The sequence below is a fragment of the Taeniopygia guttata genome, chromosome 13 (assembly GCF_048771995.1).
Source record: "Taeniopygia guttata chromosome 13, bTaeGut7.mat, whole genome shotgun sequence".
Classification (NCBI taxonomy): domain Eukaryota; kingdom Metazoa; phylum Chordata; class Aves; order Passeriformes; family Estrildidae; genus Taeniopygia; species Taeniopygia guttata.
The window spans coordinates 14,625,410-14,641,087 of NC_133038.1; the positions used below are offsets into that span (position 1 = coordinate 14,625,410).

Below are 15,678 nucleotides of genomic sequence, written 5' to 3' on the forward strand. Positions count from 1 at the left end.
TCACTTGAAATGTTTGCTTTAAGAGAACTAAATGTGTCTGTGTTGGCAAGATAGGAATGCAGGTGGTTAGAACAAGTGCTGTGAAGGACATGCAAAGTATAAGCACAGAGGAGGGAGACACTGACAGAAATTGCCTCTGATAGTTGGGGAGAGAGGTAACATCAAAAAGGAAAGTTACTGGAGTGGCTGTGTGCAAGAGTCACTCTTAAATGGATTGTTTAGCATGAGACCAGATGGACAGTGGTGGGAATACAGTCAGGTGAAGTAAGTTGACTAATTGCTCATTTTTTAGTCGTTGTTCTGGGAATCAATTTAAAGTACAGTGTGTTCATCAGAGACAAACAGACTGGAACAAAAGAAGAAGGAGCTGGTTAGGCCTCATGTGGTGTTGTGCCACTGTAAGGCTCGGATTGACAGGATGTGAGAAGACATTTTAGCCATCTGTCCTCTCTCCTTCTGCTCTCCATGTCTATTCCAAGGGGATCCTAGAGAAGCAGAAGTGTGCTAAGAGTGATTTCTGGTGCTAGAAATTTTAACAGAACTTCTACTACCTGGACCAGAGGCAAAGGTTTCCATTTTTCCATGTAGTTTTAGAATATTTGCTGCTGTCCTCAAGGGTGTGTTTCAAGCCCCAGATGTGCAGTCAGGAGTGGCCCCAGAGCCAGTGGCTGGGGAAGCTTCTGTCCCACTGGTGCCGAGGTTGGCAGAGCTCCTGGCTGGCAGTGAGGTGGGAGTGACTGGCACCTGGCACAGCAATGCCACAGTCAGGGCTCCCTTTGCAGGAGAACTTTCCATTCCAGCTGCTCTGACAGGAACCGTGGGCTCCTGAAGGGATCTCCAGTCTGTCTGCCTTGACTGGAAACTGGGAATTGTACTTCACTGAGCAAATGTCCATGGAATGGCTAATGCAAATGAACCTCAAAATCATCCCCATTGTAGGGAGTAGTGTTACTAAATATAGGAGAAAAATGTATTCTTAATATCATATACCAAATAAACCAATGTCTTTTTCTGGTACTTTCTAAAATTCCTAAAAAATATGCAATGGCCCATGTACTTATTTTTTTTTAAGAGTATATAGAATTACTCCTTGGCCTGTCTTTTGTATGCAAAATTTCCAGGCCCCCCATACTGTACTTCCTTATGCAGATTTTCAAGTATTCTTGTGTTCCTTCTATAAAAACAGGCACGTGGGATGAGTAAACACCACTAAATAAAAGCAAAAATCCAAGCAAAAAATGAACTAGAAGTGTTGATAACTGACTGTGAAAAAGAACTCCCCTTTTCATTGATTGTCTGATAGAAAGCTGAACATTACTTTTAAATGATCAAATGTTTGTTCCCTATAGATCAGCCCATACCTGATTAGGCCTTCAGCTAGAGAAAAGCCCCCCCCCCCCCCCGCCCCGCCACAAAAAACAAACAAACCCAAAAGACTTCAAGAGCTTGATTGACTTTGATTTCAAGTATGGAATATCTTTGTGGCAAGAGCTTAACTGAGTTCAACCTCTTTTCCTTTCCCTAGTGCAGAATAGCTTTGCCTTGTTCCTCAAGGCCATGTGACTCTTCAGCAGCTTTCCTGCCTTTCAACTTTTGCTCACTAAGTTGGAAGGATCTTTTCACTTGTGTTGTTCCAAACTTCTTAGAGACCTGCAAGTTGAAAATATTAACATATGTCTTTGTGCCTTAGGATATTGGTGCATAATTATAGTAAAATAAATACTGAATAGAGAGTTGTGTTCAGCAGCTGCCCATCACTCCTGTGATGTTGCTCTCATATATTTCCTCTTTAAAGGTCTGTTTACTAGAGAGAGGAGTAATAGATAAAAAGAATTATAGGATACTTTATGTTGGAAAAGACCTCCAAGATCACTGAGTCCAGCCATTAACCCAGCACTGCCAAGGCCACCACTAAATCACGTTCCCAAGTGCCACATCCACATGTCTGTTACATGCCTTCATTAAAGGCACTCCAGCACTGCCCTGGGCAGCCTGTGCCAGGCCTCAACAGCCCTTTCCATGAAGAAATAAGGAAAATTTCTGTGGGGACTCTCGAACTAGGGACATAATGACAACTGGTAACAAACAGGCATTTTTTAAAGTATCTGTTCTATTATTTTATATCTCCGGGGCAGCTGAGTTTTCCAGAGATTTCTTTGAGGCAATGCGTACACAGACATGTTGATGTGTGACTTTGTAAGCCAAGTGTACTCTTGCTGGAATTTTTCTATCATCTGTAGAGCAGTGTAGAGCAGTGCTGTTCAGATTTTCTGTGGACACCAAGGGAAAACCTGCTCAGACACCTCAAGTGCAAAAGCTGTTGAGATTCAGACACTTTTCATACAAGCTTTATCAGTTTTCAGAAGTTCATAGAAAGTTCCTGGTTTTCCTGTCTTGACAAATTAACATTCAGTGGGAATGTTGCTTATGGTCACTGAATTTCAAAATCTGCTGATATCCTGGTGAAACATGTCCAACGTGAGCCTAAGCACAGATTTAGGAGGAGCTGTAGAGTATCAGTTTATTTGTGTTACATTTCAGCTCTTCTAACCTCCCCTGTGTCTTATTTCCCTGAACCAGTGTGTTGCAGTCTTAAGACAGGAAAGCTCAAATTTTTGTGTGCAGTAGGACTATGCATCAATAAAGAAAAGCAGGAGCTGTGAACTCAGCATCTGCAAACTGAGCTATTTTACTTATTATTATTATTTTTATCCTGCAATTATACAAAATAGTCAGCTTAATGACTGTCCATTCATTTTGCTTGAAGCCATATGACCCTGAACCCCAGCACTGTCTGATTTCAGGCTAAACAAGGTTGGTCTGGGTTGGTACCAAACTGTGAAGAAGCAGGAAATAACCTTTAGTAACAACACTTGCTGCTGGTTCAGAGTGGGCACATGGACATTGTCAGGACACTCCTTTTCCTGAGCTGAGACTGAACAACATGGAAGGCAAAATTTTATTATTAAAAAAAGTTCTCACTAAAGTACAATTTAATCAAAAACTTGTATATTCACACTTGTCTAACAGAGTGAGGATCTAAAATCTCTTTCCATGCTTGCATTTTCATTTCTAAACAAGAGAAACCTATCAGAATAGGAATCAAATAATATGCAGTATTGTTGCATTATTAACTAGTAACCAGTTGTGTCACAGAATTTGATAGGAGTAAACAAAAAGATATTTGATTTTAACAGAGCCAAATATGTTTTTGCAGAAATGTTATATAGTGATTCTGTCAGAGCAAAATTCTAATTTTCAGTGCTAGTTCTGCAAAGATGTAAAATGTAATGTGACTTTAGCAGATTATTTGGGTTTGTCACATACTTGGGTGATCTAATTGGTAGAAATGTCTGTAGACATTGTAGGCTTGAAAGCAGCTAATATTGCATTACTGAAACTTCTTATGCAACTGTTTCTATTGCTTTAAGATAAGATATATTTTGCTGGTACAGTAATAATTAGATAACTATAATTAATAATAGTAAGTTATACAATTTGTCATCTCAGTTTCTCTTTCTTGGCAATGAGCATTTTGTTTACATGGTCTCATTCTCTTACTGCATATTCAGTGCTTCTGAAGTAGCACAACTCTGACTCTTTCAGATATCAGACACAGAGCTAAGTTCTGTTGGTTTAGACATAAACTTGGGACCCCAACATGTGAAGCAGCTGAGGCAAAAAATGATAAAAGATGGTGTACATGGCAAATAACAGGTGTTGGATGTTCTCCCTTAAGTTCTCATGGGCACCTTCCTAGTGAAGTATTGAAGGAGGTTCCTGAGGACCTTAATCACAGGCAAAAGGTAGGAAAAAAAAACAAAGACATTTGCACAATCCAAGAAAGTCTGTCTTGGAAAGAAGTTTCCATCTATGGAGGTAATTAGAGAAGTTGCTGAGATCTGGAAGACAGAACTTGCCCTGTGACTTCTTACTCATCCCTGCTGCACTGGGGCATGAGAGCAGTGGTGAGTGTCCATACAATAAATATTCTATATATGTATAATGCTGAGAAATTTGAAATGTTGGTTTATTCTGAAAAATACTAAAAATTGTACTTCCCTATCCATCAGATCTTCCTGATATGCACATTAAGTTATAACTTCTTACTTGAGGTGAAGAAGGATTAAAGGAACATTGGTACAACCAATACCCCCTGACATGGCTCAGCTGAGGACTGAGGAGCTGGGTTGATTTTCCATTGCAGCATTTCTAGTCAGGTCCCAGATGGTGACACATGAGCAGAGACCCTCTTGTCAGTACAGAGGTGATGGAATCACTGCAGCCTGGAGTGTCAGAATTCACTGAGTTCAGTTAAACTGATAGGCTACAAGCCTAGAAATTAAAGTGTGTGTGACAGGATCACAGTCACAATTTAAACACTCTAAAGGCAGTTTGAAATGAAAAATGTATTGAGTGTAAAAAGAGTATTAACAAACCTTGACAAAATAGGTTAATCAGGCTGCAGAGTTTTTTCTCTTTCCTTCTAATCCATAGAGTTTTTCCTCTGTGATTATGTCAGCCTTAGCTCAAGTGTCTTGAAGGACGTGTATTGATCCTTATGTTAACAAATATAGTTGCTCATCTAACTATAATGTTAAGTAAATATTTGCAGTCATATAGATAACCCATCATATGACTTGATATATTCATTATTTAGACAAAATGGATTTTACTTACAGATCAGGTGATGAGTTAAAAGCTATCTGCAGTATCAAGTTGTTCAAGCTTTATCATAAGTAAAAACTAAAGTTTTAAATTCAGGCAGGTGTTTTGACATCGTGGTGGATTTCTCTTTAAAAATGTGTTTCAAATATCAATCATGATGAAACATCATCTGTATGTGACCTTCAGAAGGTTATGATGAAGAAATGACTTTTAGGCTGTTTTGGTAACAAGAGTATCACCAACAATGGCAAAACAGGACAGACTGAACTTATAAACATTACATCAGCCCTGTGCTAGAGATAACATGTTTAGTAAACTTCTCAAAATGAGCTGAGACCACGAGTCATCTCATTGTGATCAGCACTACGACTATTTCCTGCTAAGACTGGCTAACAGACTGGTATATTACTGCTTGCCCAAAATATTAAACTTACAAAGTGAAGCTGTCTTTATTTTGTGTAAATAAGTACAAGTGTTCTCTCCTGGAAGGACAAAAAGGTTGCCAGCAAATACAAGTACTGGAAAATACCAACATGCTAATGATAAGGACATTTGAAGTTCATCTGTTTTTAAGGAAATCTTATTATTATATTGATAAATAAAAAAATTTATACCTTTCAGTTTTTCCAGAAACTATGTTTATGTTTTTAATTCAGTAAAACTGGTCTTCAATATTCAAATAGGTTCTCCTATGCCACAGGATGTTTAACTTTTGGAAGTTCAAAATGCACTTGACTTAGTACTCTATGAAATGGGATAGAAATGTGCTCAGGTTTTGCTGTGCTTTTCATTGTCTTCTCAGAGATTAGTTCATTTTTTGGCATTTTCCAAGTCCACTGAATTGGGAGGGAGAAATAAATGCGTAAAACTAGGTCAGAGCACTTGCCTGCATTTCCAGAAGGGAAAAACTGGAATTGTTTAATGGTATTTTTGGAAAAAAAAATTTAAGTATTAAAATATTCCATATATATTTAGGCTCATTTTCAGAGGACACTTCTGTGGTAACACAAGTGACATTTTTAATATGCCTTTCCCTTGCTAAGCCTTCTTAGCAAAATCAAATGTCATTTGTTTTCTCAAAAGCTAAAGCCATATTTCACATGTCAGCTGTACAAAGATGCTACTGAACAAAATTACAGGCAAGACATTTAAATTCTGCTGCTGCTGGAATTTCTGTCATCTCTCTTTCTGATGCAGTGCACAGCAGCTCTCTGTGGTGACAGCAGAACTGGTTCCATTATGCTGCAAAGTAAATTAATATTTTGTGTGAAGGCTCAGGTCAAAATAAAAATAGTTGATGGCTTGTTGTGTGCAGAAGTGACACTGTTACATGATTAGGAAGTACTGCAGCATATAAGTGGAAACTCGAACACATTTATTTTCAAATTTCAATTGTGTCATTTTTGAAACTATTTCTTTTTAGGATCAGCATTATTAGCATTTCTTGGGTTACAAGAGAATCCCATCTACCCAAAGAGCAGATGACCTTTTCTAGTGGTGTATGCTGAATATGTTAAATATTATAATTGATTTCAAATAAAGAAATGGGTCATATTATTTATCTGCAACATTAAAATTTTAATGACCTTCAAAGAAAATAATGTCTAGTTTTGCATGACAATCCTTGACAGTTATCAGTATTTTGTCTATCTTAGGGGCTGCAAATTTGTCCAAAGTTTCAGATAAATATCTTTGAAAGACAGATGAGCTAAAAGCAAGATAGTTACTTTTATATCCCACAGCAGAACTCTTCAGCATTTTTGGAAATGTCACTGATATTTAGGAAGTTTTCCAATTAATTTTAAAGTGTTGTAAGTAAAATCCTTCCTTCCCTAGGACTCCATGAGTCAGTTTTTATTTCAGTATCTTTTTCTACTTGAGAAGAAGCATTAAAGAAAATACATTTGCCAGAATTACTTAGAAGAAAGGCAAGCTAAATTTAACGGTTTGAATTTGCACTTAAATCCAAGTATGAGGATGGTCCTCCTTTAAATTAAAGTTTAAATTAGAGGAGAGCAGTATTTAGTCATGACCTGTTGTTATGGATTCTGTAAATGTTGAGCAATTAAATTTTTGTCTCAAATTCTTATATGGCTGTAGCAAATGGAGGCAGGTGCTGTTTGTGTGCAATCACAGCAATTCAAATCTGCCTGCACTCACTTTCCTCGGTCAGCAGTGGAAAAAAAGGGATTCATACAGAAGAAACATTTCCCTCCTCTTTCCTTACTCCCTAGTTGCTACAAATACTTCACTTAAGAGTAAATAATTTGAACTGTATAGCCTTATAAAATGCCTTTTAAAGCATTCTATTGCCAAAATCTTGTTTGGAAAATGTTGTCAATTTGTCAAGAAAGTTGTTTTGCATAATTAAAATGGGACACTTGTTTCCTCAGGGGTACATTTTCTGTATCTGTGGGATTTATTTACTTGCAGTGAAAAAAAATCACAATTGTCTTCCGTGTTTCTAAACATCAATTAATTATTTGAATTCCTTTGTGTATGTACCAAGTAGTATTTCTCACAAAAAGCTAGATAAAAAACCCAAGCAAACAACAAAACCAAACAAAATAAAAGCCCTTTTCCCATTAAAATAATAGGAAAATAGCAGCATCATTTTTCCCCCCTGCAACTAAGAATTATTAACAAGGAGAAATATAGGAATATTGCCCTGGGTTTGTAGCCCAGCTCCTTTGTGTGTTACTCTGATCCACGTTGGCACAAAGGACTATACAGCCATAAAGCTTTAAAGTTGTTCCATATAGGTATTGCAATTAAGATTGTACTTATCTGGCTGCTGATATGATTTGAAATCTGTTCTTCTTCTGTTTTGAAGCTCAAAGAAATAATGCAATAGTCCTGCGGTAAATCTGTTCAGGAAAAAGACTTCACAATTTCAGTCACAAAGTTAAAAATTTGTGGCATCAAAACCTGCATTGCTGACTCTGAAAAAAAGACATCTCTCTTCTGCAGAGGTTGACCATTTGTCCAAAATTAAGCAAAAATATATATTGTATGTTGCTTCCAAATGCACCAGCATGTGATATCCACACTGTTCTCACAGTGCATGCATTTAATTAGTCACAGATACAGTGCTAGCTTGAATGGCAGTCCTTACAATATTAATTTATTTAATTAAACTTTCTATTTAATGCAATATATTTATATTGCAAATCCTATCATATCACTAAATCAATTTTCTGCTGCTAGATTTGCATTTAGTTCAGGATTTGAATCATGCTCAACCTCATTGTTCCAAGTAACGGAATTTATTAGAATGGATCCACACACAGTTCTGCACGTGATGAAAACAGGAGGATCAGAAAGCTGAAGTGCAAAGTCAAAAATGGAGGAAAATAAGAGTGGCAGTTTTGCATGACTATTTTGGAAGGCCAATGTGTTTCCAAGGCCTTCTTTTCAAAAAGTACCACTGACCTTTCCCACAGTGCTGAGCAGGTCTGTTGCAATTTCTTATTAATCAGAATAAGTCAAAAAAACATGCTCTGTACATTTACAGAGCTGATATCAAACTCCTTCAGTAATTTAAAAGAAAATTAATATCTTCTGTTCTCAGAACTGTTGTGGCTTCCTTTTCCTATTTCCTACACTAAGATGAGGCAAACTGTCCCAGAATTTGCATTCAGTTACACTCAGTGTGTTCAAAAACCCCTCTAACATAATTACAACTCTAATAATCCTTCACCTGCCACTTCAGTTTCTTCATGTGAGAGGTTTTTGCCATTTGATGTTACAAATGGCTTCATAAAGTAGTAAGAAGATGAAAAAAAATCTTTAAAAATCATCTAGAAATCGATTCTTTCACTTAGTGAGAAAAGAGATTAAAAATGAATTGAATGATCTTTTAAGGTGTTCTTAAACCAAGAGGATGTAATTTAGGAACAAATTAAATAGCGAGCAGATATTTTCCTGTAACTAAAAATTACCTTCTTATTTCCAGGTGTGTGATTTAAGGTTGAAGAGAATTTTCCAGCTACTTGTCTTGTGCATTACTGAAACATAAGTGTAAGTAAAAACAACTTAATCATATATATTTGTTCATCCATTAGAAAATATGTATTAGATAGAACACAACACGTGCATAACTTAAAAAAAATGTTTACTAGTAATTTCTTACTCTACCCCAAATACACTAGCGGCCTTGTTATATCCCAGGATTACAAATACTGATAAAATTATTTTCTTGCTCCGCCTTCCCAACTTTCCCACAATTATCTAATAATTTAATGCGCTATTTGGACTAAAATATATTAAGATTATTTTGCATTGTGAATATTTACCTTTGAATATCATTCATATGAAATCATTCCATTTTAAAAGCTACTTAAAATTAACTTTCCTGACATGTACTCCGAACTCCAATGCACGATTCTGGTTGAAATAAGGTCCCCACAGACCCAGCCAGTAACCCCCACTGAAATCCCACCTGATCACCTGTGTCACTGCATGATGCGATCCCAAGAAACGAGCCTTTCTCAGTGAGCTTAGTGGGTCTTTGCTCTGGGATTTATAAAATGCAATAAAAAATGACAAAAAACACAAATGCAAATATATTTTAAAATATAATATTAGCATTGTCAACATGAAAGACTTTATTTACTGCACAGAGAAGAAAATATTCAGAATAGTGTAGGTTGTTTCTGGGAATGCATGAAAAAGTTTCAACAACTAACACACAGTGTTTCTTTGCAAAATAGCCCCGTGCATGATGCTGAAGTGAAATGGGTTTTGCTCATTCTTGTAAAAGAAGGTCATTACCTGCTATTGTGACTGCTCCTTTTGGATTACCTGTCTCTGTCTCTGTACAAGTCAAACAATAAATAAAGGTAGTCTGTTAATATAGATTAGAGGTTAAACTGTTATTTATTGTCACCTTTTATGGAGAGATTCTATAAAGGTATAAAGGTTGTTATTGACCTTCCCTGCCTACAAGCTAAGAGTCAGGTATTTATCCCAGGCAATCCATCTGCAATGAAAAAAAATTACAGTCTTCCTGAGGAGGCACAGGTAGCAACTGAGCTGCAGTGATAAATCCTGATGAATGAGAGTTCACAAATTCACATCAGGTTATGTCTCTGAGCATATGAGATGAAGAAATAGTTGAGAAACCACAGATATCACCCTGCAATTTTTGAAGTGTTCTTTTAAACATCCTCTGGGATTTGATAGAGTTGAGCATGAGAAAAGTATACAGCATATTTTCATTCCTTTGAGTTTATGTAGCACAGAAAGCTATAAAATAAACAAGGGCAACAACAAAATTAGCATTCTCTTTCATGTGTTCCTTGAAATTGAAATGGTTGAAGAAAAAAATCAATGTAACAGCCACCCACTTACTGTGCCTTAATCACATTACCAGCGTCCCCTTAAACTGGTTTGTGATGGTACTTCTGCAGTGCATCCTGCATCAGAACACGCCTCAGAATCAGCCTGCAAAGGCTGCTGTAACCTTGGAGCCATGCAAGAGCCTCCTGAGTGCAGAGTATGGAAGGCTCCTGCTACAGTGAATAGAAATTCCTAATGTGAACATCCCAAATTGTGAGGGTATCAGAAATCAGAGTAAGCCTCCCATAATTCTAAGAATGGAGAAGGAAGAAAGAAAACGAAGATCTCATAAATATTTTCTTTTCTCATTTATGAAGCAGCCACAGTCTTCTGCTTCCTCACCCACTCTGTCTTACGAGCTGAGCCCTATGAAACTGTGACTGTTTGCAAAGATTTAAAAGCCACTTCCTATGCAGTCCTCCAATTTTGCCCTGTTGTCACTTCACCTGTGACCACACCACAAGGTTACAGCAGAAGCAAATGAACCATAATGAAATTTGAAGAAGAAATTATATCTATCCAAGACATGGCTTTTTTTCCTGTCCCAGCTTGTCAAAGTGTTGGCCGAGTAAGCAGCAAAGAAATCTTATGGGATGCAGCTGGCTAAGTCCTGGTGGTATTTCATCATCACAGCGAAGCCAGAGTGGGGAGGGGAGAGCTCTGCAGCCAGGTGTGTTAGAGCTGTGCTAGGAGCTGTGGCAAAGAAACTGTCTGACACTGCTTCTGCATTGTCATTGCAAAGGGTCACACGACTGCCTGGTCCTAAACAATCTGCTCACACTGACAGAGGCAAGACCTCGGTTGTTGAATTATTGCATCTTCCTCATTTCAAAAGCAAAATACTTAGAAAAATTCCAATATTTTAAATGCTTGAAGAAGTAAGGTCATGATTCGTTTTCCAGCTGATGTCTCCGAATTCTGCTGTGTGTAACTACTGAAGTTCTTATCTGGTTAGTTTAAAATATTCAATTATTCTTCAGAGCAAACCCCAAATTCTCAAATACATTAAATAAGACAGAGAAGGAAGTCCTTATCCAGTGCTTCCTTACAAATATTATTACAAAAACCATAGGAAAACCATCCAGGAAACATCATAAGGAAAGGAAGAAATTGTAGCAGAAAAATAAAATAATTACATTTTCCAGAAACTTCTGAAATTTGCGGAATAAATTTTTCCCTGTGAGGATGGTGAGGACCTGGCACAAGTTGCCCAGAGAAGCTGTGGCTGCCCCTGGATCCCTGGAAGTGCCCAAGGCCAGGTTGGACAGGGCTTGGAGCAGCCTGGGATGGTGGAAAGTGTCCGTGCCCATGGCAGGGGAGTGGAACAAAATGATCCTTAAGGTCCCTTCCAACCCAGCCCACTCTGTGATTCACTCTAAGTTCTTGGGAGAGTGTTAATCTGGAAAAAAATGCAGTCAGTAGCCTAGGTCTGACTGCACTAGCCACAGTCCTGGAGATAATATAAGGTGGGGAGAAACTTTGAGGTGGAGCAGGGTTGTTAGCAGGAACATACCAGCATTTTACTGGTATGTTCCTGCTAACAACCCTGCTCCACCTCAAAGTTTCTTAAGGTGGATGGTGTTGGTCTCCTTGCAGCACATACTCCAATTTGCAAAAATGTCCACACATTGGTTTCAGTAGTCACCATTTTTTGAGACAAAAGTGTTTTGTTTGCATATGGGTTGTTATGAAATGTGCCTTGCTTTTCATTCTTCTAACTGCCTGCTTGGGAAATCTGTAATTTTAATGGCCAAAGCTTTTCTTTTTCCCTTCCTAGTCTTGGAAAAGACCAAAATCTCACTGCTTGCACAGCTATCCTCATGAAAGTGGAGTGAATACAGTCCAGTGAACACTTAAAAAATCTGTTCCAAAATGCTTCCATTTACTGGTGGCACCATCAAGGCTCAGACAAACCAGTAACTGGAACTGCTAATTGTTAATAATTATATGTTACTCAGATTTGATTCCTTCTGAAAGCAATTGAATGGCTTGTTCCTAGGCCTATTAACCAGGTTGTCCTTCACATCATGAACTGTTTGCACTGTCCAAAAATTTTAATTATCTGACAGGTGTACAGAGCTCTATTTAAAGTGACTTTATGTCACTTCCCAGCTGCTGTATCCTGTAGCCCCAGGGTTACCTGTGACAGACTCATTAATCGGGCAGCTCTACAGAGACGAGGAGGGAATGCTCCAGTGACTCACAATTCAGCTTCACCTTAGACTGAAGTACTTTAGTAGGTGGAAATTTAAATTCTTTTCTGCACCAGCTGTAATATTTTACTTGCTCATTTTCATGTTACCTATTTGCAGCCAAGTAAAATCAAATTTAGGGAGCTTTTAAACCAAAATTTGAACTTATGTATTCAAAAACCTCTAGAGGTGTGCTACATAGAATATTAAAGATGCTTTGTTGCTGCCAATTCTGCTTCCCAGAAGCAAGGAAAGAGGGATTTAATCAAACAAGAGTGCCTAGGCTAAGTGGTAAATCATGCAACACTTTTCAAAAGTGAGCAATGCCAGCATGGTTAGGCACAGCAGACTCTACACCCAAAGCATTTTAAATGTATTTTATTACACCAGCAGTTGACAATAAATCCTTGTTAATGTGATCACTGTTAATGAACTTTGACATTAAAGTTGCTTCTGGCAGCTTTTTCAAAAAGTGACCAGGTCAGGCTGCCCAGTAGTGTTCAACAGCTGATAGACCTTTGTGTCTGAGAAACTGGTAACAAAAAGGTAATAAAACAACTTTGCATCAATCATTTTGGTAAAGTATTTTGACCTTCTTATTTTGGAATGACTATGTGGTACTTTTATTTTTCAGTGGTACAGTAATCAAAACCAAACTTGTAACAGTTAAAAGATGGCCTTCCTGAGAGCAGACCCAATGAGTAGCTTATAAAACACTAAATATCAGAGAACTGATGAATTTTTGCATCACCAAATGCTGATTTGCAAGAGAGGCTGGGATTTATTATATGTACACAATGCACATTCCCCTGATGAGATATGATGATTTAAGTAAGTCAGAGTAGGATTTTACACTTCCAGATTCCTTTATTTGTGATTCTTTTAAGCATTTCTTATACATTTACATCACAAGTTCTTGCTAGAGGAGAAAGCTATAAAAAGCAGGCACAGAAGCAATATAACCTAGGTGTCATAAAAAGCTTGGGCAGTTAAATGTCATCATTTCTCCAGAAAATAAATGCTCTCATGACTCTCAGTGGAGCCCCATTGATTCATTTAAATGCTAAGGTGGGGTCAGGATGAGAACAGAGCATCAAGACCAAAATGATGCTAAAGTTCAGTGATCAACTGTTGGTATCAACCAAGGTACCAAAGACCCCAAGTTATGATCAGATGATAAGGTGTAAAAGGCACTTACATAAATTACTAAGGGATATGTACCAGACCAAAGTCATTATTACAGCAGATCCCTTTTATTCTGTGATCTTATTCTCTCTACTTCCTTTCTTCCTTGATTTTAGAGCCACACAGAGATTTTTACTGTTCAGTTGCTGAAATAACACTGTGCTTTAACCCTTCAAGGCCAAACTTTTGGCTGCATTCAAATTTTCACTAAGAAAAATTTTGTACTTCTGATTGAATAACATTTTTATGCTCTCATGGGTTTAGTTCAGAGACAGTTCCTTAGGATCCCTCTAGGTCTCTTTCTGAGTAACCTCTGCAGTTCTGGTACAAAAACCTGCAGTTTCATTACAACCATGAACAAGGAGCCTGACCAGCAGTGAACAGTTTCTTTAGTTGCTGCTCATTTTTCTTATCATCTACATTTCAAGAGTGTAAATTCAAAGTAAATATCTTCAAGGAATGTTAATTCAAAAGAAGATTACAGGAGGGGTTTTGTGAATAAAATATTGAGACAAGTGTACTCAGAAAAGGTGAATATTTACACAGGTAAAGGAGTTTTCAATTTCATAGATTTAGATTTCAAATTCCTTATTTAGAGCTAACTATTACAATTGTCAGCAACAAAATCCTTTACTATTATGCATAAATTGGCAACTGATGTCAGAACATTTTTTGTATCTCATTTAACTTTGGAAGGCAATTTATAGTGATTTACATGTCCCAGATATATTAAGCATGTCAAAAGATATATTAAGCAGTATTAAACCTTAAGAAATAATCCTGCTTTATTTTGCTCCTTCTGAGGACTGTGCAGAGGAATAGTGGGAATGGATTAGGAAATTGGTATAATACCTGTCAAGTAATGTTATCTGTGATTGTACATGAATTCTCCAAAGTGAAACCAACTATTCTATATCAAATTCCTCAGGTTCTTGAGGAAGGTAGGAACAAAAATAACCTATTAAATTAGTTTGTAAAGCTCTACTTTCAACAGGCCATTTTTATTTTCTTGGTGTGTACAGAGCCTAATCTGGTGCTTTGTGTTGTCTCTGGCTGAACCCACAGCTCTTTGCTGCTGGGATATTTCTGCACCTCCAGTGGGAGCCAAGCAGAAAAGTAGGGAACTTTGGCCAGGTAATTTCAATTCTTGCAGCCACATCAGAGTGCCTGCATCTGCAAATGTTTGGGGTGCATTGCTCCACATCCACTGCTTTGGGATGTGCCCTCAGCAAAGCTGACAGGGAGTCATGCCTGCTGCTGTCCCTGTCAGGGAGTCCATGCCTGCTGCTGCTCAGGGCTGGAACTGAGTAAACTAATTTTGGGAAGCAAGGCTGCAAAATACAGCAGACAGTACCCTTTTATTTAAATATTTTGCCACACTTCCAGAAAGTACACCTGAGATGTCAGGGGAGAAAGCCTCACAATGTAAATTTATACAAGTCCAGGAAGTTATTTTGTCTGCTGGGCTACAATAGGATATTTTGATTGCAAGCATTTATATAATATGCAATTCTGCATAGGATCCAGAGAGCCTGGATTTTAGGCTATCTGTGATGAGGGGAGAAGGTACAGTGTGTAAATATTAATTAGCTCTAGATTTAAAACTGAAGGAAAAGTTTTCATTTAACTTCTTATTGATGTCAAAACACCTTTTGTGAGTTGACTGGCACCAGCACAGAGCTGTGATAGGCACAGAAAGCAGAGGGGCAGCTGGCATGGCACACATGCCTTACCTTGTACCTGGTGATGTCTGGGATGTGTTTCTCACCCTGCTGGAGGGATCACAGATCCATCATGTGCAGGGAAACAATCAGGGCACTGAAAAGGTGACTGGATTGGTAAGGTAAATACACTGTCAGCTGGTATTAAGTCTTGACAGCCACATTGGACTTTATGAAATCCACATATTGTGCTATTTCTTGTCCAGGTAGTTTGAAAATGTTAGGACTGACTTACTACATTTACTACTAAATCCAGCTCCTGTGTTATTTGTGGGAAGGGGAAGCACCTCCCAGTTCTTTGTGCTGTGGTGCTGTTCCAGTGTGTCTGCAGCATCAGTCTGATAACCAAATCACACATATCCTTTCCATGATTTATCCTGCTTCCAAACTAGTTGAAAAATGAGCACAATAAAAAAGAGTTCTGAAATATTTCCCTGGGTAAATGTCACTGTTAATATATCAGAATGCACAGAAATGGGGATTATATATAACTATAGACATTTTGCTGCATTTAAATATGCCTAACTTGTCATAAAATTATTCCTCTGTGGTTCCAAAGAAACCTAGTAATG

At 37.8% G+C, this 15,678-nt stretch overlaps 3 long non-coding RNA genes across 3 annotated transcripts in view; 1 reads left to right on the top strand and 2 right to left on the bottom strand.

Moving 5' to 3' along the window:
• The window catches only part of LOC115497099 (uncharacterized), a 64,392-nt gene that overhangs the window by 39,388 nt on the left and 9,326 nt on the right, over positions 1-15,678 (top strand). Inside the window, exon 4 of the long non-coding RNA XR_012058116.1 lies at positions 8,624-8,688. This is a non-coding gene — a long non-coding RNA (uncharacterized lncRNA). The remainder of the gene's footprint in view (positions 1-8,623; positions 8,689-15,678) is intronic.
• Positions 1,477-5,284, bottom strand: LOC140685014 (uncharacterized). The gene is made up of 2 exons (XR_012058117.1): positions 2,878-5,284; positions 1,477-1,650 (listed from the first exon to the last, which is right to left on the bottom strand). It is a non-coding gene; the product is annotated as an uncharacterized lncRNA (long non-coding RNA).
• LOC140685013 (uncharacterized) lies at positions 5,285-9,200 on the bottom strand. Its single transcript, XR_012058115.1, has 3 exons — positions 9,110-9,200; positions 8,610-8,675; positions 5,285-7,535 (listed from the first exon to the last, which is right to left on the bottom strand). It is a non-coding gene; the product is annotated as an uncharacterized lncRNA (long non-coding RNA).